The sequence below is a fragment of the Sebastes umbrosus genome, chromosome 24 (genome assembly GCF_015220745.1).
Source record: "Sebastes umbrosus isolate fSebUmb1 chromosome 24, fSebUmb1.pri, whole genome shotgun sequence".
Lineage (NCBI taxonomy): Eukaryota > Metazoa > Chordata > Actinopteri > Perciformes > Sebastidae > Sebastes > Sebastes umbrosus.
Genome location: NC_051292.1, coordinates 10,349,023 through 10,361,432, shown reverse-complemented (window position 1 = coordinate 10,361,432; position 12,410 = coordinate 10,349,023). Strand labels below are relative to the sequence as shown.

General features: G+C 41.6%; 1 protein-coding gene across 7 annotated transcripts in view; it reads left to right on the top strand.

The window, feature by feature from the left end:
* Positions 1–12,410, top strand: part of atp11a (ATPase phospholipid transporting 11A) — a 43,525-nt gene that overhangs the window by 8,754 nt on the left and 22,361 nt on the right. The gene's annotated exons all lie outside the window — the stretch shown is intronic.

The following is a 12,410-nucleotide window of genomic DNA, read 5'->3' as shown; positions in this document are numbered from 1 at the left end:
ATGATGACAAAACTACATTTATTCAATATGGACTTTGAAGTTTGGGTCAAAGCGTTGTTGTTATTCTGCAGTATGTGATGGACATGAGAGTAGAAGTGTGCTAAGCAGCAGTAGAGTCATGTTGGAAGTGACAGACGGGAAGAAGTATAACAGTAGAACAATATAAATAATGGAACTATGGTCACATAGATTTGTCTGAGTGCAGCAGCATTACACCGAGTGAACCCAAATAACAACACTAAATCCTTTTTAAATGTGCCTTGTGTTGCATTTTAACATGAATAAATAATCACCGCATTAATATTTGAGCGTAATTGCCACAAACAAAAGAGGCCACTGCTAAATTTGCAACCCAGCAGTGCTTTCTACATCGTGTGTCGCCACAGTCCTGCAGCGGGATTGATTTACAGCACTGAGGGCAGACGCAAATGGCACCAACTCGGGATGAATAACATTTGTTGCTTTAAAGTAAATTCCCTCTGAAGTCTAAAGTGGTCTTAAAGATTCACATACAGTAAATACAACTGCAGCAGCGTCTTATAAATAGCTGAGGCTTGCACTGGTGGGAGGAGGGGTGAAGACGCAGGGCTCAGTGGTCTGACTGGCCTTCTTCCAGGATCGTGAAGAGCATTTGAACTGTCCAGTGAATGATCTTTTTGTCCTCATGATCAGTTATTTTGTCCTGCAGCTGTATGAATATAATCAGTCACAGACGATATAAGAGGTGTCCTAGAAGCAGCTGTAATTGAGACAATGCATGACTGCACTGCCACACTTTTAACTTCAACAGCTGGAAAGATCTTCCACAGATCTCATATGCTTCTAGGAATCCATTTCCAGCGTGGTGCTGGGCCCCCAGTCAGGTGACCGGTCTCATGAGCGACCACATGATGCCGTTCAGTTCCCCTCCTCCCTCTGATCTGTGATTTGTTCACCCTCCCACTGAGATGTGATAATCACACTTGTTGCCAAGCAGTGTCAGGATGAAAAACACAGTCAGACAAATTGTTTTGTTTGTCCCTCTTATTGACCGTAAAAAAACATCACAGCCTCTTAATCTGCCTCTGAGAGCATGATAGATGTCACAGTGAAGGAAAGGAGATGGAGGGAGAGTCAGACACGAAGAATCAGAGAGATAAAATCGAAAGGAAGAAAGGACGAGTCAGATAGTGAGATAATAGTCAGTGGTAGAAGTGAGAGAGGGAGATTGTTAATCTCATGGTTGTCAAGGAGATAATGAAGAACAAACTGACCATCTAGTCATTTTCTCCTCTCCTGCACCCTCACACACACTCTCTCATCGAGTGTGTGTGTTTGTCTCCCTAGGTGACACGGAAGGGCAGCGGGATTCATGGGGACATGTGACAATGAAACACCAGGAACAGGACAGAACAGGGAGCTCAACTGAACCGAACAGAGACAATTCAACTAAAAACAGCACAAAGCAGAGAACAAATCAGTATACAGCAATATAATAGAGGAACAGGATATGACAGGCATGACGTCAGCGTCAAATGATTGACTAAGGACCAGTTATAGCTACTGTGATGCAACATAACAGATCAGACTGGCAGAGTACAGGAAATGTAATCAGGACACACAGATGAAAATGATTCATTTCAACATGTTTTTGATATGCAATTACAATCAGCATTAAATACCAGGAACAACATTGATTTGGAATAACTCATCTCATTGTTTTAGTACAATGTAAGGTATATACAATAGATGACTGGTTCAGTTGCACAACTAACTGAGTCAAATGTGGAAGTAGTCAAGCTTCAAAATAAATGTCCACCCAAAAAAATCATGTACGTCATGTGTTGTTGTTTCATAAAGAACCCATTAGTTTGGGCTTTTTGAAATGCATTAGTTTGTTTTGGTCTTCAGGAGGAAAGAAGAGTAACATTAGCTGCAACAAACATCCCTGTTATATTCTCCTTTTACTGACAGCTTGATGGGAAACACTAATAATTGAGCATTTCAAAGTTGATTCTAACGGAGTAGAAACAAAGAGAGAGGGGCTCCGGAGAGGCTTGAATTTGACTGATTCAGAGTCCCTGGAGACCAACCAGGAGGGCAGACCGGTTAGTGAGGAGCCGCCGGTCTGTTCAACTGGCAAGCAGACAGGAAAGGCGTAGAGATGGAGGCAGAGAATCGCAGTAAACTATATGTCTATGTACAGATATAGAGGAGTAATGTCTACCTGAGCAGAGAATGACGTCTCTCTCCCTCTGTGTGTGTTGTAATCAGGGCTTCTCTGTGCTTTGTTGATGTAGACGGGCCGGCTGTGCGTGCCTTTTAGTGCATGTGAGCGTTTCTATACTTACTATTAAAACTACAGTTTGAGCTTTACTACCTCACATATCGTGGGGGAAAAAAATGAGGAATGCATGTCACAGTTTTATGACATTTTATAAACGATTAATCCGTTAATTGAGCAAGAAAATAAGAGGCAGATTATTTGATAATGGAAGTAATTGTTGCAGCCGTAATTTGTGATGAGTTGAGATGCAGCAGTAGACGCAGCTTTCATATAATCTTCAGTGTTCGTGTGTGTGTGTCAAGTGTGGGAACGATTACCGGCAACACAAACAATGGTGTAATGAACACCACTAAGCAGCGGTGTCCCTACAGGACAGACATTACGGAAGGAGTGCTCCCATTAACGAGGAGGAGACAGACGGAGAGAATGAAAAGTTGGGGGGAAATAAACACATCGAACAAGAAGGTTAAAACCCCACTGGAACGCAGGTTGTTACCAAGAATATGAATGCATTACAGCTTCTACCCTAAGTGCTTTGGAGGGGGATGAGTCAAGTCGGATATCAGTAAAATCTAACAATTAATTTAGTTGTTTTTTATGCTTTTTTTCATGCTGAATGACGTGTTTCTAAGAACCTTATGAGCACATCTCTGGTAAACACAAGATTTAAAGATATTCCTGTGGTGTGAGGTGTGTTGAGAGTGTTTTTCCATCCCCGGCCGCAACAATTTCAAACCGTAAATATTAAACGTTCAGTATTTTGTTTACACTAAAGTCCCTTTCAACACATTTACTGTAAAACACTGTGTGGTGTTGCTCGCTCATTAGAGCCCACTGCCTTTGAACGTCAGAGTTGGGAGTTATTTAAAGCGAGCTGAGTGTCCGCAGATCAATGCAGACACTTAGTGTGTCCTGGGTACTCACACACACACACACAGACACGTCGAACTGATGGAACAGTCGCTTTGTTACATATGCAAACTCAATTTACCTCACTGCTTACTTTTGATTGAATATTTACCGGAATCGGTTGGATTCAGTGTCATCCGTTCATTTTCACAAGCACATCCAAAGACAGTATGTTGTATGTGTTTGTGTGTTTGTTGGATTTCTTTTCAATGCTGGAAAGACAGAGAGAGAGTCTGAGTCAGACTGGTTGTGTTTTCCATGTGATGTTTGCGAGTCAAGGTGCATTCATGGTGAGCTGAGTCACTGGCATTTTGCTGAATAATGAGAGATAAAGAGCAAAGATGAAAACGGCTTCCTGTTGTGCTGCATTCGTGTGCGATGGAAACTAATGTGCAAACTTAAACGGATTGTCCACCTCAGCTTTATAAAAGGCTACTTCCTACTTCCTACAGTACTGAAAGTTGTTACTTTTATCCGTCAACCTTCTACCACATTTATTTCATGTGACCTGAACGCAGCATTAGGTCAAGTCATGGGGGATCATGTGACCAGCAGCAGCAGCGCTCCCCCTCTCACATACACTACAATGAAGCAAGTATCTAATAACAAGTATATAACAGTGTGTGAGTTTATTCCCTCGACAATCCAAAGAATGACCGTGTTTATCCGCAGGAAACCCACAACAATGGTGTTCTATGAGCTCCGAGGAGAAGCCCAGTCAGTGGTTCGCCTATTAGCCGCTCTGCCTCCCGCCTCGCATCTATCCTGCACTGAGTGCAATAACTGCTTAAAGCAGCTTACAACAAGCAGTGCCATTAGAGTAGCTTTCAGCAGAGAGGTGTATCCATGCTGCTGCAGAGGGTCTCTAACTCTGACTCCCAAGAAATGAGCTCAGGAAAACATTGAATATTTGTATTTTTGGGGTCATCAAAGTGGTGAAAGTTGAATCTGGAGCTAGAAGTCATGCAGTCAGTCAGTGTGGTAAAGCAGGTGTGATATCCCAGTTCCCTGCTGAGATCTGCTCTGTGGAAACCAGGCTAATGAAGCTCTCTGTATAGCTGACAGGAGGTCAGAAGGTTACTCCTCTCCTCTCCTCTCCTCTCCGTCTTCACTCGTTTCCTTTTCTACCTTCCTTTTTCTCTTTTGCATCCTCTTTTCCTCATGTATCACCTTCAGGTCCTCTGCATTTTTCTCTTCCCTTTTTCCTTTTTGTCACCCCCTACCTCCTTTCTTCCCCTCTTCTCCTCCTCATTTCTTTAGTCTAGCACCCTTCCTCCTCTCCATCCTAATCGTCCCTCCCTACCTCAGCTCTTTTCATCCTTTTTTCCAGCTTCATTTTGAGGTTTTCTCCTCTCCTCTCCTCTCCTCTCCTCTCCTCTCCTCTCCTCTCCTCTCCCAGTTTCAGTAGTTTATCACAGAGTGGATCAGTGATTCAGCAGGAAGGGTTGGTGTACTGAGATAAAACCACCTGTGTGAAATATATGCATGTTTCCGTCCATGCATCTGTGTTAGAAAACTGTATTCCTTCTTTTAAAGAAATTGTGTCATTGCACCAAGAAATAATAAAGCAACCTGGTATTATTAAACACAACAAATGCATTTTTAATAATAAATAATATTATTTACGCTGTATGTAACGCCTTTAAAAAAACTAAGTTACACAGCGGTTTGGATCTTCAGTCCACAAAACGAACCAGCACTCACTGGCACAGCGGTCCGCTGACCCACATAGGTAATGGAAGCAGGTGAGTATCTGTGTTAGATGATCTCCAGAGAGTCCGCTGTGCTGCTGTTTATGCTCACATTCTTTCCCTTATAGGCTTCAGATTGTGACAGTATAAAGCCATTAGATCACTGATCAGTCTACCAGCACCTGTAGTCACGTCGCTGTGATTCCTGTTCTGATTTAGTACTGGTGTGATCCAGGTGTTTCGGTATGTGTTTATCATTCCACAGTGAGGGTTGGATCTGTCACTTTGATTAATGATTGAGTGTGTGTGACGTGAGTTACAGAAGAGCTGAGGAGGTTCAAGAGACGACGATTACTCAGGTTTTATTGGAAGGATCCTGCATGAACTGAGTCAAGCTAGTAAATGTAGGCTAAACAAACACACCAGTAATAGGAGGAGCAGTAGTCGTAGCGTTATGTTTCAGTCGTGGTATAAGCAGGAGGAGGAGCTGTAGTGGTTGTAATAAAAATAGAAGTATCACTAATTATAGCAGCAATTGATAATAACAGTCATAGTATAGCAAGTTGTGACAGTAACCTAATTAACATTATTAGTAGTTTAGTAACAATATAGCTTTATTTCAATCTTTCATCACACAAACTGCAGGACTTTCTCTCTCTATCCTCCGTCCTGTGTTTCACTGCATTGTTTGAGGAACGTGGGCTTGTGAAGACCTGCAGGAGTTATGACGATAATATCAGCTCAAATAGAAACACGCACGTACCAGTACAAATGCTGAATCGTAAAGTCTGACCGACTCTGATTAATACCAGCAGTAGTGCGCTCGTGATCGGGCCATCAGTGTGCACGTGCGCGTGTGTGTGTGTGTGCGTTACAAAACAGTGAGGACTAGAGGGGTCAGATCACTAAATCCCCCAGAGACCGACACCGACAGATAGTTAGCTTTATAGACCGGCTGGCTTGGTTGTAACTGATCAGTATTCTGTCCTATCACGTCTGGTGAAGCCAGAGTGGCTTTCTGTTTTACCTCCACACACAACAACAACAACAGTGCCATCATTTTTTTTCTTTTTCTGGAGTTGCGTTGCCGTTTTGAAGGTGTTTAATGCTTTTTTTCCCTCCTCAATCTGACCTTCATATGGAGAGTGAAGATAGTTTCCTCTGATAGAAACACATTCACCAACCAGGCGAATATTAGAGCATAACATGCATGGAGGTTCATGTCATCCCATTCCTCACAGGCATTTGTTGGGACTAGGGCTGTCACAATATCTGGAGGTCAGAGGTCAAGGGACCCCTTTGAAAATGGCCATGCCAGTTTTTCCTCGCTAAAATTTCGCGTAAGTTTGGAGCGTTATTTAACCTCCTTTGCGACAAGCTAGTATGACACGGTTGGTACCAACGGATTCCTTAGGTTTTTTAGTTTCATCTGATCTTCATTCTAGCTTTAAAACTGAGCCCGCTACAACCTCCAAAAGATCGTTTGCGTTAATGTGTTAAAGAAATTAGTGGCGTTAAAATGAATTTGCGTTATTGAGTTAACTTTGACAGCCCTTGTTGGGACACATACAGTAACCACACCAGACGTGTCACTGCCGGGGATTTGTTTTGCCCCGCCCCTCCCTGTTCTGACCATTCACATCTGTGATTATTTTGTGATCTACTTTTTACATTTTTTTAATTTGTGATATGTGATTAAAGGATGCAGCTTTTGGCTGACACTGCATTTTTTTTTAATGAATGAAAATGACAGAGATAGGCCTCAAAAGTTGACTGTTCATCTGTTTAGAAGAGCAGCATTACTGTTACTACTGTACAAAAAAGTGCTCTGACATCAGTGTGCAAATTCATGAAAAGATCACAAGGTTTCCAATAGTGGAAACAAGGAAATGTTAATCATAGTAACTGGATTCATGCCTTTACATCAATTTTACATACAGGCTGAATTAGAAATCTCAACTACTTTGAATCGCAGAGCTCTGATTGGCTGCCGATGGTCACAAAAAAGCTCCTCAGTGGACAGCTTTTATCAGCCTTTTATCCTTTCCTGGACACTCGGCTCTAAACTCTCTGCCGACTTGTTTTCGTCACCCGCGATGGTTGGAAGTGGATGATGAGGATTTATCATTATCTTATTTGGTCTGGCCTGTTGGCCTCGGTGAGGCTGAGCGTCACGGTGACAGATGGGGAGCACAGCTGGTATTTAATCTGTGACTCAGGTAACACACACACACGCCCAGACTGACACACACAAGGACGTTTAGTTTAATATCACATATAAAGATAACAATATACACATTAAATCTTTAAATCAGTTGTTTTTTTTCTCTCTCTCTGCAGAGTGGATGTACATACACACAGCACCACGTACATCTCCACGTGCATATAAAACACTAGTACGTGTTTGCTGCTATTTTCAACCTGCCCCAGTGCCTTTTTTAAACTTTGAGTCCATCGGGAGCAGCCGGGAAGAAAGTGGTGACTTTGCTAAATCGCTCTGCTGTTCTAAATACTGAGAATAAACAATCACACCCCTGCATTTATTTATCCCTCACACCCTTTTAGCCAAAATCTCAAATGCAGTAGCACACTATATGTCTGTATTTCATGATTTAGTGGAAGGGACAAGATTCCTCTTATCTCGGCGGCTCAGTGGCAGCACCGAGATAACACATGTGTGCATGTGTTTGATCGTGTTTGCACATGCTACCCTGATATATGACAGCGTTTTAGATGTTGAAGGCTGTGCGTCCGTCAGCCGTATCGCAGAGAGCAGGTTGTCGTCCGTGGCTTTTTTGTCGAGGCTTCTTCTTTTCAGCGCCGCCTGTTGCAGCGGGAGATAAAATACTTTGGTCATCAGTGGAACAACAGCTCAGACAGACAATAGTGTGTGTGTTGCAGTGATTTCCTGCGCTCCGTTTTCTGTAAATGTTATCTTTACTTGGCAGGCGTCATACGGCAGCACTAACTACAGTATTACTGCGCAGACCGAACACTATTTTAATAGTTTCAAATCACACATCTCCCCCGAATCTTATGATGTCTGCATGAAATGGTTTATATCGCTTTGCCTCTGCTCTGCGATGTTGATGCGTGTCTCAAGTCATGTCAATCTGTGAGTCATGATGGCTTTTTAATGGATGTAGCTGTGTTCGTCTGGCTGTGGAAAATGAATTTCCTCCTCGAACACAAACATAGAAGTGTGCCTAATCGAATCAAAAGAGGACGTCTTCAAAGTTTTCTCTGCTTCTTTGATCAGAACGGCATCTCTTTTGTCGGTTGTACTGGAGGGGAGAGCATCTTAGTAACATCGCTGCTGCTTGTCTTCGCACACACACACACACACACCTCCATTTGATGCTCCACATCAAATATGGTTCTCCTCTTGTCTTTTCTCATCCCTGAATCTGTCTCTCCTCGGTGTCTCTGGTGGTTCGGGTGGAGGAGGAGGGGCGGCTGCTTGTTTCAGGAAGTGTGTGTTTGTGTGTGTGTGTGTGTAAGTGTGAGTGGGTGGGTCCAGCTCTTCCTGTTTACAATATGCTCCTCTGTTCCTGATCACAGTGGGGCTTCAGTTTCTGGCTCTCTAACGCTGCGTTCAAGTCCTGTGAGAATAATGAGTGGTATTTTTAAGGCGCCAATTTATTGACACATTTAAGTAAAAAATTTAAGCATCATTGGATGCATATACAGTATATATATATATTTATATATATATATATATATATATATAGAGCTGCAACGATTAATCAATCGACAGAAAAATAAACTATTTTGATCATCGATTAATCATTAAAGTAATTTTTCATGCAAAAATGGCAGAAAATGCCGTTTTCAGCCTCTCAAATAAGGAGATTTCCTGCTTCTCTCTGTTTTATATCATATTACTGAATATCTTTGGGATTTAGACTGATAAAACGAGACATTTAAAGACATCACCTTGGACTTTGAGAAACTGGGATGGGCATTTTTCATTATTTTCTGATGTTTTATAGACCAATCGATTGATCTGGCAAATAGTCGACAGATTAATCGATGATGAAAATAGTCATTAGTTTCAGCCCTATATAACTTTTTAAATGAATAAAAGGAACTTGATAGAGGAACTGAAATGCAGAACAGAAACATGAGGACTAGGAACATAAGAATAATTGATTAGTGTCTGTTAGAGTCATCTTTTCCATGGAGCGTAGTCCATAGTAGGGGGATTTCTGTGAAGAAAGCATTGGGGAACATTTGTTGAAGATTTGCATGAAGACTTGAAGATCTTAAGGAGGTAGATGTCACAAACAAAGCTTTAGGTACATCCCCAGAATACAGAGAGAGAAATGAAACATCAATACTAAAAGCCAGTATCCATGACATTAAACATCCCACTGTCTCTCAAAAAGAAAAGAAATAGACGATCAAGATGTAATGCCGTTAAAAATGTATATATTAAGGCTTTCCAAGGCGATTTTGACATAGGAAACCCAGCTGCTGTACTGTAGGTTAAGAATGTATAATGCATTTTAAAATAACATTCACAGTGTTAGTTTCACTTCTTTAAAACACACATGCGTGCTCTGTGCACCTGTTTGTACATTCAGGCTCGAACTAGTCCCTTAAACCTAAAAATGATTCTTCGTCTTCCTGTCTCGGTAAAGACATACAGAAGAAAAACACTCCCCCACACAATTGACAAGAAGAATAGGGGTCTAAATATAACCTGTGGACTACAGTGACTACAGTGTGTGTCGTTGCCCTCATACAAGTTTGATGTCACCGGGTGCACTTGCCTGTGTGTGTGTGTGTGTGTGTGTGATCCCTAAAAGGCGCCCTGCCTCCTACTAATGTGGCTTTAAGGTAAATGGATGTGGGTACTGAGCGAGACAGACCGAAACAAAGCCTGCGAGCTCTCTCTATCCCTCTCTCCTGACCACAAATGTTTCCCTTCCAACTATAAATACCTGCCGCGTCCTGTAACATGAAACGCCACTAAAAGTGATTATCCCGGTCCAGAATAGCCCAAAGTTCTCCCGTTACATCCAAAGGGGCTGAAGGCTAACCCGGGGCAGTTTTATTTTATAAGCCCAGCTTTTATTTTGCGAAGATACCGTTTTTATTCGATTAAACACAAGAGAGGGCTTTCATGTAAAAAGCTTGAATAGGGATGAAAGTAATCGATAGGAGAGAGATCGTCTGCTTAGAGGCCATCCAGGTTGTGGTGAGGGATGGAGAGGAAAGAGGTGAGAAAACCAATAACGCTGCATTAAGGATAAAATGGAGGAGATGACAGTAAGAGAGGAGACCTGTCTCCATACACTCTATCTGATCAACACAGATTCATGGAACTATCATTATGTTCATACAGACTCATGTTTTCCCTCCGACATTATCATTACCTGTTTTTGCATATGCACGTGTTCGCACGTCAGTTTATAGCTCAGAAACTAACAAACTATTGGAAGTTTCGATCCTACCAGGTCTAACATTTCAGGTAAAATATTACAGTATGCAGCATAAATATCCCACAATGCAATGCAGTAGTGACGACGACATTCAAAACAGACGTTGATGGACAGCTCTGTAATAAGTTAAGATTTCACTTAGCTAGGCGTGATATAGTTTTTTTTAAATTAGTTCAGTGTTTTATTCTCACAAATTGTTGTTTGGTCACATGAGGTTGTCACGGGTTACCATGGTTACACATCACCAACTGGAAAAGGAGGCAGTGGAGGAAGTGACGTGGTAGTACAATTCGTCCGAAAAGAAACACACGACTGTTTATTCACACAAAAGTATGTTGAGCGACAGTATATATATTGTGTATTTAGCGTATAAGACACCCAACACATGTCGGAAAAACACCAAAACCACAACATCTGAAGGTCAACTTCCCAAACCACTAACTGATTATTGACAAAAGACCATTAATGAAACTGATAAGGATAATATTTGTAGTTTTGGTTTGCCTTTTGAACTGCATACTTCACGTTTTATGAATACAGTAGTGACTTTAGAGATTATTACATTATCATTAGTGACATTTTCCTTTATAACAACATTAGGACTGCAGCTAGCTGACGCTTATTTTTCAATAATTGGCAGTCTGATTATCAAGTTAATGAGCTACCACCATTCAGTAGCATCTCCATAATGTACAGTACATTTATGTAACACTGTGCATGTGTGTTCCTGTATATATATGGCTCTGTTCCATGTGCAGACGACTAACGGGAAGTGTGTAAGAAACGTGTTGGGTGAAGCAGACGGAGCAGGCGGGTGGGAGAGGAGAAGTAACACTGTGTGGGCGACCGAGTTGGCAGCGCTGGTTCTCATCACTGTAAATCAGATAGCAGTCAGTTAGTAAGGTCCCTCTCTGATAGGATGGATGTGATGTTGGTTCAGTTTCAATTCAGCATCAATACTGGCCTTCAAAAAAAGGTAAAGAAGAGGGCGATGAAGACACGGAAGTAGGGATGATATATCACATGTGTCTTGAAGATATCAATTTTTATTCATATGTCAATTTTCCTTTGCTCTCCCATAAATAGTTGGAGGTCACATGATATAAATAGCTCTCCATCTTAAACAAGGTAATCTTAGAGCAGTGGGTTAACCCGTTACTGTGTGAGTTTGTGTGTGAGGCAGACAGAGAGAGAGAGAGTGGAAACTGGGCCATTCAGCCTCTTGACACCCAATCTCATTCACCAGCCACAGATTACTGTCACCTCTTGTTAGCCTGTGTGAATGTGTGTGTGTGTGTGTGTTTGTAGACGGACTATATAGTGATGAATTAACCAAATAACGCCAGGGTAATATGTTGTGATTGACAGCTGATATTGGGACATGTATAGAAACTGTTTCATGGCTGAAAAGAGGCGTGTTTGGAGTTGAGTTGTGATCGCCCAGACCTGCCCGTCATTCTGGTCACTGCAGGTCAAAGGTGCTTAAAGATGGTTACGGCCTGCTATGACATGAAAGCCGTCTGGACGAGGTTCAGTCTGTTGTTTGACTGAATCTGTTGATGTCTGTTCTCATTTCTAAATATGAAAAATGTCGATCAGTGTTTCCAAAATCCCAAGATGACGTCCTCAAATGTCTTGTTTTGTCCACAACTCAAAGATATTCTGTTTACTCTCATAGAGGAGTAAAGAAACCACAAAATATCCACATTTCAGAAGCTGTAATCAGAGAATTTGGAACATTTTTGTCCCAAAACAATAATAACTCAAACCGATTATTTGATTATCCAACTTGGAGATTAATTTAATAGTTGACAGCTTATCAATTCATCGTTGCAGCTCTAAAAACAATCAATTAATCAAGAAAATAAGCAGGTAGATTAATCGATAATGAAAATAATCATTATTTGCAGCCCGTGTGTTTTCATATGGATGAATGGACCACATGGTGTTGGTACCTGTGTGTGTTGCCAGTACAAGTCCAGGCCTGCCTGAAATACTTTAAGCTCAAAGATCACTCACTTGCATGTTCCAGGTTTTACTGGAGTATTGGAATACCACACCAGTAACCTCTCCAGTCTGATATCTAGTAGTACTGTC